Source organism: Lycorma delicatula, chromosome 3, assembly GCF_047948215.1.
Source record: "Lycorma delicatula isolate Av1 chromosome 3, ASM4794821v1, whole genome shotgun sequence".
NCBI classification, from domain to species: domain Eukaryota; kingdom Metazoa; phylum Arthropoda; class Insecta; order Hemiptera; family Fulgoridae; genus Lycorma; species Lycorma delicatula.
This window is the reverse complement of record NC_134457.1, coordinates 207,264,801-207,281,127: the sequence shown is the minus strand read 5'-3', so window position 1 is coordinate 207,281,127 and position 16,327 is coordinate 207,264,801.

Genomic DNA, 16,327 nt, shown 5'->3' with positions numbered 1-16,327 from the left:
AACTGTCAATCTTGGAAAGTAAATTAGGCAGACTAGTTATGAACTGCAAATTCCTCATTCCACTGTTCACAAGATTGTTCATAAGCGGCTCCATTTGCAAGCATACAAGTTACAACTCCTTCATCACATTAAATCAAGTGATCGCCGATTACAACATCAGTTTTCTGCAAAGGTGAAACAATCCTAATTATCATAATATTTGTTATTTAGTGATGAGGTGACCTTTCATATGTGCAGGAAAGTTAACAAACACAATTGTCAAATTTGAGGTACTGAAAACTCCCCATGCAGTAATCTAAAATGAAAGGAAACACTGAAAGTCAATGACTGGTAAGAACTACACAAAAAAGACATCATTGGTTCTTTTTTTTCATCCACCCCACTGTGAAAGGACATACATACCTCAACATGGTTTAGAACTTTGCTATTCCTCAGATTCCTGCAGGCTTCAGTTTCCAAAAAGATGGTGCTCCACCACACTTTTATCAAGATGTTATCGTGTTCTTGAACAACACTTTTTCCAGATGTTGGATCAGATGAGGAAGCTTTGAGTACTGAAAACTCCTCATACAGTAATAAAAAATGAAAGGGACAAACTGAAAGTCAATGACTGGTTAGGACTGCACAAAAATCGCACCATTGTTTCTTTTTTTCATCCAGCCCACTGTGACAGGACAAACATACCTCAAAATGATTTCCTCACATTCTTGCAGGATTCAGTTTCCAAAAATATGGTGCTCCACCACACTTTCATCAAGATGTTATCGTGTTCTTGAACAACACTTTTTCCACCTGTTGGTTTAGACGAGGAGGTCCAACTGCATGGCCACCTAGACCGTCAGATATCACTTCTTTGGACTTTTATGTTTGGGAATTTATTAGAAATTGTCTGTACCAAAGAAAAGTTTGAAATTTGGATGATTTAAAACAGAGGATTTTTGAAACTGTTGGTCTAATAACACTGCAGATACTCCTAAATATGTAGCATAAGTTAGATTTTTCTAGATGTCTGATGAACTATAAAAGGTGCACACATTGAACTTCACTAATCTGTATTAAAACTTTGTGAAGTGTTGTATTTATTAAAAAATATTATTACATTGTAATGACTGGTTCTCATAATATGAACTGTTACTTTTTGATACCTTTAGCATGGAGTCTGTATATTACAGTTAAAATAAAACTACCATCAAAAAGGATAGAATGAGAGCTTTTTTAAGAAATTAATTTATTTATTGATCCAATATATAGTTACAGGTAGATATGAATTGTATTTCAGGAGTGATTAGGAAGCCCAGAATTAACTGGTATTTATTTTGATTTATTACGTTAAGTTTATTATCAGTTAACAGAATAGGAACCTGATTTCCTGGACTACTTCACAGCAGCAACCTCTCACCAGTTTACACAAAGGATAAGTAGTTACACAGGTCAGTTTAGCAGGATCTGACCTCAGTCACAGAATTCAAAATGGAGAAGAAAAGGATCAAAGTGAGAAAAAGTGAATGAAAAGAAAATCTAACTTCACTGGGTTTGAAAAATAAACAAACAACCTGTCCTTGGAGTAACTTCAAGATAAAGTTAATAAATCAAATGAATACAAAAATAAATTAAATGAATTATATTTATAAAGTTAATAATACGTGTATGAAGCTAAGATTTAAGGGAACTTTTAACTAACACTCTTAACAGTACACCAGAACTGTTTGTTGTGTAATAACCAACTAGTTATTATTGTCAAGATGGTAAGAGCTATTTTATTACATATTGGATGTTCCAATATACATTATCATCTTTAATTAAAGAGGATGTCCATAACAAAACTTAAACCTGTGACAGGTTACAATTACGTATAAATGTAAACAAGAATTTTGTTGTCCTCCTTGATGCAGTAGGTCTATGTTGTAATAATACATTCAGGTATGTTTATATTTAAAACATTTTTCCAACTTCATTTGGAGCTTTGCTGAAATATTTGGTTGTTCAATAAATTATTATACTTGTACTTTTCTTTCAAAGACAGGGGTCAACCTTAAAATTTTTAACTCTAAAACACTTATCTACATGAAAATTATGTCTAGCAGGTGCAAAGATGTAAAAACTTCCCCCCACCTCATCATGCTTTTCCCCACTATCCGACTAAGGTTCCTCCAATCAGTTCCCCCATGTGACCTTGCGTAGTGAACATCGACCAGTCATGTGCGATTTGCAGCAGATAAGCTTTGTAAAAGTATTTATGCTTTTTTACATAAATAAGTAAAATTTGTACATAAATTTTATGTATAGTGAGCAATGTCAGTTAAAATTTCTGTCTTTTTATACGTATAATGAGTAATAATGTATGTAAAGTAGGCGTTAATTGTATTTGTAATGTATAATGTCTTGGATACATGATTCTACCTATATATTAAAATGCAATATCTTATATTTTTTTTCTTCTAGGAATTATGTCGCGACTTGTGGAAACTGTAGAAGAAATCCACCACATTTTGTTTGAATATGGTGAATCTGGAAGTGAGGTTGAAGACTGCTGTGAAGTAGTTCCAGATGACACCGATACAAATCCATACTTTAATCCTGAGGAATCTCAGGAGAATGAACCTTCTCTTCAAGATGATCCAACTTTTCCACCAATAAATCTTGATGTCTATGAATGTCAACCAGAAAAGGAAAAGATAAAAACAAAAAACAAAAACAATATCACTTTCTATAGGAGATACCAATCTGAATTTAAAAGAAGAAAATATATTATGGAAAAGATGGGTATGAATGGGCAAAAAATCTTATTTCTGACGCAACCAGGAAAAAAATAAGCAAAAAGAATATAGTATATATTCGACCCGGATCAGTTGGAAGAGCCACTCAACTTTTCCAGCCACTGGAAATTTTAGGGTCTTTTATTTTTCCCTGATGATGTCATAAATATTATTGTAACCCACACGAATGAAGAGATTCGCCGTCAAAAACTTAACTACAGTGATCATGGAAATTCTACACTAAATGAAAATTTGTATAGAAGAATTGTATGGGTAACTTGGGATTTTAATTTTGGCTGGAACTCTAAAAATAAACCACTTATCAACAAATATAATATTTGATACCATATTATGTGGAAAGGAACAATACTGAAGAATAGGTTTAATTTTATAATTAACTGCTTGATGTTCGATGATAGGGACACAACCAATGAAAGATTGAAAAACAGCAAACTTCTTCCTACTTCAGAAGTGTAGGATTTATTTATTAAAAACTGACAAACGCATTACAGACCAAGTTCATATTGGATTATTGATGACAATTACTAGGTTTTCGTGGTCGATGTTCGTTTAGAATATACATACCATCGTAACCAGAGAATTACGGAATTAAAATAATAATGATGTGCGACAATTCTACGAAATACGTCATAAGCGCAATCCCATATATTGGCGAAGGCACTGTCCCAGCAGAATACCTGCCGCCGTCTATTTTGTGGAAGAGTTAGTAAAATGCGTAAGATCTCACAGAAACATAACCGCTGATAATTGGTTTACGAGTTTCCCACTCGTGAAACGTCTTCTGGATGATTACGAACTCACCATGATTCGGACAATAAAAAGGAATTACCTTTACAACTTATAGATATAAAATACGAAAACTGAAAAGCAGGTTCCAGCTAGTTTCTATTTGATATTGACATAACCGCTACTTCTTATAAACCAAACGAGAACAAATTTGTAACATTAGTTTCTTCAATGCATGAAAATTCAACGATTGATAATATTTCGGGGAAAATTTAAATAATAAAAATTTATAATCAGATGAAAGGAGCCGTCGACATGTTCAACCAAATGTGCTACAATACGAACTGTGAACGAAAAACAAAAAGGTGGCGTTTATGTTTTTTTTTTAATAATACGGTCAACATCGACGTAATTAACGCATGTGTCATTTATTTGTCAAATTTGTAAAAAAGAATTCGAATAAATTGAAACCATTGTCCAGACAAATGTTTTTATTAAAACTATATGAACAATTAACGACCGATTAGAAACTTAGGAGATTGCAATTACGATATTAAAACATCAAACCCGAGGAATAGTTGAAGAAACATTAGGTGTTGAAGGACCATCTACTCAAAAAGGAAACGACTCTAAAGAAGGGGCAAGAAAATATTGTTATTTGTGCTATTATACAAAAAAAAAAAAACACCATGACCAAGATCTACTGTGCCACATCCAAGAATCCCATATGAACACCAAAATAAAGTTGTTTGCTCAAAATGTAAAAAAATGTTTGTTCCATTAGTAATTATAGTTACTATTATTATTAGCAAGTTACTATTACATCTTAAATTATTAACAAGAAGTTCCTAAAATTCTAAAGTTATGTTGTAGTTCAATTTAAATGTTTTAATTATTAATACGTAACGCCTGTAATGAACGTCTTTGATTGTAATTAAGTTTAAAATATACTTTTTTATATTAGAGTTATATTTATCATTTTATTCCATCTTCATATTAGAGTTAAGAGATTTAAAAAAATATATATATATAAATGTAGTAATGAAGGAGTACAGCATCAGGTGTTCTAGGGTTAATAGACTTGCTAGCAAAGGTTAATAATAAATGTTTTTTGGAGGAATATGTACAATTGGATACAATTTTTTTATGACAATGAACTGATTAAAAAAAATTGAAATTAACGTCATTTGTGATTATTGATTCTATATCCCTGATGATGTTAATAAACATTATTTAGGTCAATCTATCAATAGCCAATGCACTACTGTAAAAGAAGTTAGGCAAAGTACTGGGAAAATTGAACACATCCTGGAGATTAAAATGCAGTATTCAGAGTACATTTTTTTTTCTGTCTTCAGTCATTTGACTAGTTTGATGCAGCTCTCCAAGATTCCTTATCTAGTGCTAGTTGTTTCATTTCGGTATACCCTCTACATCCTACATCCCTAACAATTTGTTTTACATATTTCAAATGTTGCCTGCCCACACAATTATTTCCTTCTACCTGTCCCTCCAATATTAAAGCGACTACTCCTGGATGCCTTAATATGTGGTCTATAAGTCTCTTCTTTTAGCTATATTTTTCCAAATGCTTCTTTCTTCATCTATTTGCTGCAACACCTCTTCATTTGTCACTTTATCCACCCATCTGATTTTTAACATTTTCCTGTAGCATCACATTTCAAAAGCTTCTAATCTTTTCTTCTCAGGCAATCCGATCGTCCAAGTAATTCTACTTCCCAAATAACAAAATTCTTCTACCTCCATAATCTTTTCTCCTCCTATTTTCACATTCAGTGGTCCATCTTTGTTATGTCTTCAACATTTCATTACTTTTGTTTTGTTCTTGTTTATTTTTGTGTGGTAGTTCTTGCGTAGGACTTCATCCATGCTGTTTATTGTTTCTTCTAAATCCTTTTTACTCCCAGCTAGAATTACTACATCATCAGCAAATCGTAGCATCTTTATCTTTTCACCTTGTACTGTTACTCCGGATCTAAATTGTTCTTAAACATAATTAACTGTTAATTCTATGTAAAGATTAAAAATTAACAGGGATAGGGAACATCCTTATCGGACTCCCTTTTTTATTATGGCTTCTTTCTTATGTTCTTCAATTATTACTGTTGATGTTTGGTTCCTGTAAATGTTAGCAATTGTTCTTCTATCTCTGTATTTGAACCCTAATTTTTTTTAAAATGCTGAACATTTTATTCCAGTCTACGTTATCGAATGCCTTTTCTAGGTCTTCTCCTATCACTTCTTCCACTCTCCTCTCAATTCTTCTGTATAGAATTCTAGTTAAGATTTTTGATGGATGACTAGTTAAACAAATTGTTCTTCACATTTATCTGCTCCTGCTTTCTTTGATATCATGACTATGACACTTTTTTTGAAGTCTGACGGAACTTCCTCTTTTTCATAAATATTACACACCAGTTTGTATAATCTATGAATCGCTTCCTCACCAGCACTGCACAGTAATTCTACAGGTATTCCGTCTATTCCAGGAGCCTTTCTGCCGTTCAAATCTTTTAATGCTCTCTTAAATTCAGATCTCAGTATTGTTTCTCCAATTTCATCCTCTTCGACTTTCTCTTCTTCCTCTATAACACCATTTTGAAATTCATTTCCTCCGTATAACTCTTCAATATATTCCACCTATCGATTTTACAATTCGTATTGTAAATCGGTGTACCATCTTTGTTTAAGACATTATTGGATTTTAATTTATGTTTACAGACCCAAAGATTCAATCAGTTTGATGAAGTGTAAGTCATAATTCTGTTTCATTTCTTCAAGACTTGACAATATTTTTCAACTCAAATGGAATGTTCTGACTTGTTCTGATTTAGTCCTGACTTTTCTTCATCTGATTTAAGCAACAATCAGAATACATCACTGAAGGAATTTTCAATAGGTAAAAGATTAAAAATTGTAATAAGATCATTGAGGACAAATTCCATTAACAGAATTGAATTAAGAAATTGTGCATTTAAGAGGAACTATACTGAAAAGTAACCAGCTGTAAATTTTTACTCTAGTATAAAACAGATTTGTAGAAATAATTTTTTTTCTATTTGAGCCTCACATGTAATTATGTGTGTGGTCTGCTGACTATATCTAAAAGCAATAGATTAATGAAAACCCATAAAATTATGCAATAATTTAGTTTGGTTTTGTTTTTATTTCAACTAGAGTTTAGCAAAAAAAATAGTTACAATTAACTGATAAAAATAAGGTTTTAGAAAAATATCCTGATAATCTGAGTAAGTTTAATTAAAATATTCATTTTTTAATAGTTGAACTGAAGTTATTTTTAGAAACTATTTTCCAAGTACTTTTTTATTCTGCCTGTGAAGATTTTAAATTTATTTTGTCACTACACTAAATTTAGATTTTTCATTAAAGGAAAGTTAAAATTCAAATAAAGGAGATTTAATTTTATACAATTAACCTTTAAATTAAGAAGTAATTTTTAGTCTTCCATAATATTCTAAAATATGTTCTCAAAGGTATAGTAGAAAAATATTTTGTTGACAATTGTGACATAACTGTCATTTTTATCTTTCATCTGGAGGGTTTTGGGTTTGAACCCTGGTGAAGCTTGACATTTTTCACTGTTTTTGTATTCATTTGTCACAATCATGGCAAATGTATTGAGGAATCAGTTTAATCTCATCAATAAACACATTTTTGATTTTTACACCAACAGGAAATTTAATAAATTAATTAACTTACTGACAGATTTTTAGGTTGTTGAATGCAATGTCTGTTATTAAGTGGTTGTCAAAATATAAATGATCTATTACAAAGTTTATATAACTGGGTTAAATAAGCTAGTTATGTAACAGGTTAACCGAGGTTATTTAACAGGTTAAATACACTTGATACAAGTGTGGGTTAAATTACCTGCACTTGTATTTAGTACAACTTGTTTTTAATAATTATAATTGACTTGTATAAAGTCGCAGTATTAATATCAATAAATGTTGTAATAAAAAAATTAATTTTTTGCTTGTAAAGTTCAAACTATGCTGTAATTATTTTATTTTATTTATATTTTTAGTTATCTTTTATTTTAAAGTGTGTGAATACATACACTTTATTATATAGTCAAGAAGACAGTCTTGAGTTTTTATCTGGCTTTTTTAAATTTTATTAAGATATAATGTCAAATATATTAATGTTAACTGTTAAAAGGTAAGTAAAATTCCCCTATAGGTTCCAGGTTCTCTATATCTATATATATACATATATTGTAACAAGATCGGTATAACGGGCCTGAGTAACGGATTCCTACCAATTATTATGAAAGTAATAATTAATATAATAATTGGAAGAATCCAAAAAGGGGCAAAAAGAATTCCCTTTCTGTAAAGAATAGTTCCGTTTAACAATCGTCTTTTGTCATACTACCCGCTAACACACAATGTACACTTGTTGTTCGGTGAGAAGAGATCAGATTTGGAATTTATGGGAACAAAAGCCTACGTAAACTGTTATTATTACTGTTCGCACGTTTCGACTTGGGTCCGGTCCAACAGGTAAAGAGGCTAGCAGTATAAATATCCCATTAAGGCCAGCTAAAAGAGAGTTCAATGAGAACCAGTCAGCGAGGCGTTACGGCGTCGGTCCCGCAAGGTCTGTTCTGCGAGGAGAAGCTACGAGTTGTGTAGAATCGTATGAGTTCGGTAGAATTCTGCGAACCAGTTTAGCTAGGCGTACGACAACGGTTCAGCATGGAGAGTCACAGGTGTGAATCTGCAAGACGAGTGTGCGAGACGTCAGTCCAGCGCGAAGAGTCCTGAATCCAATTCGATACGAGTAAGGTGATGTCACGACTAAATCTAAGTATACAAGAAACACAATCGGTGAGTTACAATAAAACTCTAAGTGTATAAGTGAAAAAAATAATGCAGTAGACTTCATTCATAAACTGTTAGGGTAGATAGCAAAGGTATTTGCAAGTGAACACTTTAGACGATTGTTTCTTAATACAGGGTTATCATAAAAGAATGGTGCGGTTTCAGTAATTCATAGGAAGATTATAGGGAAATTTCTAGGGGTTTTATTAGTATCTCTGAAAGTCCCCAACCCAAAAGTTTGTTTATCAGCAGTTGTAACTACGTCAGTTCATGTCTTGTTGTTGCGGTGAGTTTAGTGAGTTACTATGTTCTCGGATAAAGACAAAGCAAAGTGTGTTTTATTGATACCTGAATTAAAATCCGTAATTTTAGTTCCACGTGTGTTTCGACGTGAATTCGGAAGATATACACCACACAAAAATAACATAACACGTTGGTTCAAACAATTCGAAGAAACTGGATCAGTTAAGAAACAGAAATCAACCGGCAGACCAAGTGTACCAGAAGAAACGATTGAACTAATTAGACAATCGGCAATTTGAAGTCCTGGGAAGTCCATCTCCCGTCGAATTAGGTATTCCAAAATCAACAGTTCACAAAGTTTTACGTAAAAAAACTGAAATTACACGCTTATAAAATCCAGATACTGCAGGAATTGAAACCCGATGATGGTGTAAAACGTTACAATTTCGCTGTTGAAATGTTGGACAGAATTAGTGAAAACGAATCATTTTTAGATGATATAATTTTTACAGACGAAGCTACATTCCATGTGAACGGATGTGTTAACAGACACAATTCACGAATATGGTGCTCTGAAAACCCACACGCAATTATTGAGTAGTATTATGTAGTATGTATTGAACCCGATAGTTCCTCTGGAACTCGTGGGAAATCTTGTTTAAATTTGGCTGTGAGCTTCCTTCAGCCTCTCCAAACAGATCTAATCCACAAACCAACGATGCGATCTTGTAATGGGGTGTTGATCTCCAATCTCGACCCAAATCTCATGATGAACACTTCCGAGCTCCTTCCGCATCAGTCGCATCTCAACACACGGGAGGCCGGGGACTCCGACACATAAACATGGTCGAGAACTGCGCCTCGGTCCCCTCGCCAAAAGGTGGGGCTGCCATCATTCATATTACACAGATTGAGCGAGGATGTCAGCTCAGCCAACGCCTCGTCTCTCGCACATGTAACACCTCCGCCAACCTCTATGATTTTGGCATTAAAATCTCCCAGAATTAGGGTAGGGTAATCAGCCACCTGAAATCGCTCAAGAATTCATTAAAAACCGCCCATGTGGAGTTGGGGGAGATGCAGCAACAACAGGCATAGTCCCTCCACACATGACCTCACATAACCATTGCCTTGTTTGAGACTCGAAAGGCGAACCTACTAGTAATGTCCCTAACAGCCACATCCTCTCGGGGATCCACCAACCAGTCACTACCACTGACCCGTGCGCCGTTGGGCTCAGAGATCAGAATGACGTCCCGCCCCCCCTGACTGTGGCCGAAGGAAAGGCCTCAAGAAAGTGACCCGTATTTAGTGGTGCTCTTCCTGCGGTAAGGTCTCTTTTATTATACGCATAACTTCCTCCTTGGTGATCAAGATTTTTAACGTGTACCACAGCTGGCCTGCTCATCCTGCCCCCCCCCGGAGTAACCTGGGCCTCCTGCAGATGAAGTTTACCTTTCTGAGAGAAGGCCTTAACCTCGCCCGTCCCGTCCCTTATACGAATTTCCAAACTCTTGTTCCCGCCCTTCCTGTCAAAGATGACCGCACCAGGAACAGACTCTCCTGTCTCCTTCTTAACTGCCCTCAAGAGCTAAGCATACGTCAGCCCCTCCTTTCTGACAATAACTGTCTTCTTGGCAATCTCAGGTTTGGATCCAGTCTTCTTTTCTTTCTCCTCCTTGAACTGGAATAGTGATCTTTTCTTGCCATCTCCCCGGGTAAGATATTCAAGCAACCGCCTTAATTTATGGGACGTTTTGCCAGGACTGCACCCACCGGTACTCGTTCCTTGACTGTTCTCTCGATCTTATATATCCCATCAACAAGGTTCTTCCTGAAAATGGAATCCTCCCTGCTAAAATCGATGATCGACACAAATATCCCACCTTGATGTGATCCCTCTTGAACATCTACAAGTAAGAATTCTGCCACTGAAGCATCCCGAAGCACGTTAGCCGGGGCGATTCTCCTTTTATTAAGCATCAGTCGAATCCTCGGGGCTAAATAAGAAAGTTGCCTAGTATTAGTAAGTTGCCTAGTCGCTGTTTTTATTTCCCTGACGATCTAATATCAGGGCAATCTCAGACCCTGACCTGGAAACTCCCACAAGTCCTCCACATTTTTAAACAAATCCTCGGCTCATTTCATGGAGATCTATCCAGAAACTTCGTCCTCATCCACTCCTTGTTACAGCTTGTTTCTAGTTTCCTCTGAGGTCATGATAACTCTTTTAGGCGAATCAGTCTGTGTGCCAGCATCATCAGTCTGGGGAGCCAACTCCTCGATCCACTCGGTGACCCTGATCACTTTCTGGTGCAGGAGCTCAGCTGTTTCCTTAATTTCTCTGTTAGTATTCGTATTATTCACAATTAATCGCCGTAGATCATCCATCAACACGTTCATCTCTATTACATTCTCATGAGTAGGAACCGGATCATCCGAATCCGAACTCAAGGCACGTCGCATCCTTTTCATCAGCCTTACTAGGGGAGCCATGGGAGTAAACTGCAATCAGCAATGCCTTAACCACATACAAGTTCTTGCCTAAGTCTTCAGTTACAGTGTCAATAATAGTAGCTTAATTGATTAAGCTACTGAAAAAAGCTAACCCGTAGATAAACAAACATATACATTACCAAGAATTAAAATAAAATTAATTCCCGTAATAATGAATAATAGTATACAATACTATGGCACTAGATTAGATAACAAGAAATGTTAATAAAACATTGTTTATAAACCTACAATAATACACAATGTTATCGCAAGATAACAGCGACTAACTGTCCATAAGAACACAATAATTGTAATTAAATAAATATTCCTGATAACGGAATAATAGCTTAGCTATTAAAGATAGAATGTAAAAACCACCAAATGTATTAACAACTTGTAACAAGTCCACTAAAAAAACAAATATCTCACCAACGACCGTATTGATTAAAGAAACACCTCACACACAACCACTTCAGATGTACCACTATAACTAAATAAAAAAAAAAACACGGCTTAAATATCTATAGAAACACACCAAATCGCGTAAAATTTCAGGGGGAGTACCCACTTACGTCTTCCTTCAACCGATTCCATTTTACCTCTCGTCTTGTCTCCATCTGCACCTCCATTGCTAGCCCCATGCCTCGAACTTGTCGGATCCTGCGGTTTGTTTTTTATTTATTTATTTTTTTAATTTATATGTATACATATTTTAACTTAGACCTCTTGGGGAGGAACGTGCCCCGAGGGAGACTCAACTCAGGTAGTTATTATCCCTGAACATCTTCCAGGAACTTGGTGTGTATGTTCTTAACTAGCATCGCGGACACCGAGTCCGCGATGCTATTGTTCGGTCTGAAGCATAGTTCCAGTGATGTTCTTTCGGTTAAGCACGAAGATTTTCTCCTGCAAGCTAACCTATGATGCAGGAACCAATCGTACACGAACAACGTGTGTTTCGCGGTGTCTTCCTCCTCGCAGTAATCGCAATCCGCGGAGGGTCTCAGCGTCCGCGCTCACAAGTATGCTTTGAAACATCCGTGACCGGTAAGGAACTGGATCAACTCATACCCTAGTTCCCCGTGTTTTCGGCACAGCCATCTCTGAAGATCCGGGATCGGTCTGTAGGTCCATCTGCTTTTCGTAGAGTGATACCATCTCTCCTGCCATCTGCGGACAAGCGATATCTCCGCATCCATCTTACCCACTTCCCTGTACATCATCACCCTCTTCCGAACGAGGAAATCCAGGATCGCAAGTCAGTTTGCACCTAGCGGTCAGGCCCATTGTACTTAAAGGCAAGATATCCCGTATCCCAGCATCTAAAACAATTCGATTCTTCCTTCCCTCTGGGACACGGCAGCTGACCCATCCGATTTAGATCCTTTCCATAGCGTGGAACTTACAAGCAGCATCCACAGGCAGCACCACTGTCGCCTTCTGGGTACTACCAAAAGCCGACCTGAGGGACATAACCGGCACCGAAGTTTTATCCCCTAGGGCACGTGAGAATCCCCCTGCATATCTCCGGACGTGATCTCGGCATCCAAGATCTTCATGTGAACGAAAGATTTCTTATCGGCCTTTCCTCTGAAAGTCACATTAGTTCTTGCAACCTTTATCATCTCACGTAGCGACTCGGCAGCGTTGCCCGCACTTTTGATACGAATTTGTACTATCTTGTTTCTGCCCATTCTTAAGGACAGATCTCTTCCGCCTCCTTATCGGGGACCACCTGCTTAACTGATCTTATGAGGTCGGGAAGGACTTCCCGCTAGACTTGATAACAACAGTCTTAGAGGCGTCTTGCACGATGAGCATTCTCGATTCATTGGGTCTGTCTTTATCCAGTCCCTCAATAAAAACAGTGAGCTTCCTGTCCGAACTCTTGCCAAGTATTCTACGAGGCGACGAACACAAAGCCCGATTTTGTCGGATGGAACTTCGACACCAAAGCTTCGCCGTGTCCGACGTCTACATGACTTTGGAGAGCTGCATCTGTACTTCCCTGACGGTCAGTTTCTCACCCCATTGGTGTTTATAAAGACCACAAAGTTCTGACACAGTGTAATTTCCACTGCCTCGCCTGCGAGGAACCCAGCGGTGGGTCTGTCTACAAGGACCTGACCGGATTTCACCCGACTATTCTCAACGATTGGCCAAAGCCACGATCCTGGTGATGGCCTTCTGCACGCATATATCCTTCGTGTTGGTCGCCAGGTCGATGACAACAACTGTGTCCACTTTATAGTCATTGCAAACAGATTGCTTTATGAGTGATCAAGAGGAGTCACTATGTTTCTGGATGGAATCAAGTGTAATCAGGGTAAAAAAAAAGTATAACAAAAGAATATTACGAATGATTCAGTGGAAAAATTATGTAAGGTAGCAGATGCAAAGTAATCTTTTTATGAACATTTTATTGGTTTCTTTCTAATAAAATGGGAATTAATTTCTCTGTTAATCTTATATAAGAAATGTATGATAATTTTGAAATGTAAACTTCATAATGTAATAATACTGATTTTTAAGTTAATTTGGCCTTTGAAAAAAATTACTACAAAATGATTTGCTAATTAAATATTTGAAAAAGTGCTTCCAGAGAAATTTTTTAAGACTTTAACTCAGCTACCTGGTTTGTGGTACTGTAAGAAGAATGGTTGGTTATTAATGTCACCATCTTATAAATGGTTAAGAAATCTCATATGATAAATATTAAATTTTATCAATGCATGTTTGTTCATTTAATATGTTGTTTTGAACAAAATTTATTATTTTTGTTCAAGCAGTCTCATGTAATCATATTTTTATTTATAGCCATCTACAATCCTCAGCAAAACAAATTCTGTTATATTGACATAGTATAACAAGGAGAAAGTACAACAGAACAACCATTTACCAGGACTATAAATATTATAAATTCACAAATCCCTACCGGCAATAAAACTTACAAATTGTTTATTTGTTAGTCCTCAACAGTTAAATCCCAGCAGAGTTGGGAAAAACTGTTTTCTTTTCTTAAAGTTAATTAAACCTAATTAACTTAATTACCAGCACTGACTAATTAAGTCAGCAATGACTGAAGTAGTCAGTGCTAACTTGCCACTGATGATAAACAGATCATGCTGAAAAGAGCCTTAAACAGTTAAATCCCAGCAGAGTTGGGAAAAACTGTTTTCTTTTCTTAAAGTTAATTAAACCTAATTAACTTAATTACCAGCACTGACTAATTAAGTCAGCAATGACTGAAGTAGTCAGTGCTAACTTGCCAATGATGATAAACAGATCATGCTGAAAAGAGCCTTAAAGGATTTTATTAATAAACAAAACCAGCTAAATTATATGCTGATTCCTCATAAGAATCATCCCAGAAACTGCAGTGAACTTCATAGTCAGAAGATACAATATTTAATCCTCTGTTTTAAAAATGGACAGGACAACTCTAAATTATTTCAACCTAAATAGAAATACATTTCATTTTATAGTCCCCCAATGGAGCATATTACTCAAGTACTAGAAAACTTATTATTTGCAGAGTTGTAAGATGGATTAAAAGCCTTGAAAGTAGTAGGAAATACTTACAATGGTCTAAGATTTCTCTCTGCTTTAGATGTGATCTTAGAAATGTATTCAAAAAACAGAAGATTAGAACTAGAGAACAGAAATAAGTCCAAGTCCTGTATGTAGAGACTGACTTAACGTGTACTAAAGTTTAACAGCCAGTATTATTCTGAGGAATGTATTTAAAATGATTTTGTTAGGATCAAAGGGACATCCTGTTTTTAATACACTATTTATATATGATGTTAACATCCTTCTGTAAAATGCTTGTGATTGTATTGTATGAATACTTTGAATTCATGTCCAATGTAAGTTGATACCACTAACTAAAAAATTATGACAATTCAGTGGTAGACAAATTATACGAAATCTATAGTCATCTGAATTCTCCACAAGGACTGGGTAAAAATTCTTATTGCACTACTTGAATCAATTATGTTCCAAGAGTACATTATGTTTTATTTTCCAGTTTTTTTATTGCTTTGTTCTGAATATGTATTATTTTGTTGTATAAAACAACTTTCTTGTATACTTTATTTTTTAAGGTTATAACAACATTAGGTCTGAATGAATTTTGCAAGTATATATACTGATTGAACAGAAATGATTTTTTTTAAAAGTTATATTTTCAAATGTTACATTTTAATTTTTCTTTTACTTTCCACTTTTCACAGAATGTTAAAAAGTACTATTAGAATAGAATTTTTGCATTCTATTTACTAATATGCTAAGTAAAGTATTTTACTAAGTAAAATGTTTGATTATGACAATGTTAAAAATGTCATAATTCAAGAACAAGGAAGAAAAAAATACACAAAACGGGGGAGATCAAGAACCAGAAGACAATTGAAAGAAATGGTGCTAGACTTATAAGAAAGAAAAAATTCATTGGACATAAGATCACAAACAGGAATACAAAAGGTAATTGAAGAAAAAAAGAATGCACTGGGATGAGTTTACAGAAAATTAAGCAAAGTTTATAAGATGTAACATGAAGTGGATGGAGGTTGGTGAAGTGGTCTAGAAGAGATAGAAATATTAGAAATTAGAAATATTCTGGCTGTATATGGATATGTGGCAATAAAGGAGATAGGAGAACTGGCTCTAAGTAAGATGAAAACATGAAAGTTGTGAGCTATTTCCAATACTGTCTTTTGTTAGCAGTTGTGTAGAAATATATACAAATTTAAGAGAAACTTTTGTTACAAGAACAGGGCAACAAGGATGTTATCAGATGACATCATTATTTAAGAAGAAAAAAGGAAAATGGTCAAAAGAATGTAACATGCAGATTAAAACTTAATTAATTGTGTAATAACTAAACACGAGTGGGAATTTACACATCTGAGATCAGTGTTTGGAGAAGATGGCTAGTTAGAAAAATAAGTGGATACAAGAATTCAAAAAAGATTTCTACTTTTTATTTTTGTCAGTAGGTAATATAAGTTGAGGAAATGCTAGTAAAGTGCAAATTAGTGCTTTATAAAAGTTATTTACCAATCCTGTCATATGCTGCAGGAAGCTGATGCAAAAGGGGCTTAAATAAAATACAAAAAAAAAACAAAAATTCCAGGAAGCATAATGGGGAAAATACAATAAGAAATGAAATGAAAAGGTAGTGGATGAGTGTGGGTAGAAAGCTTTATAAAGTTGGAA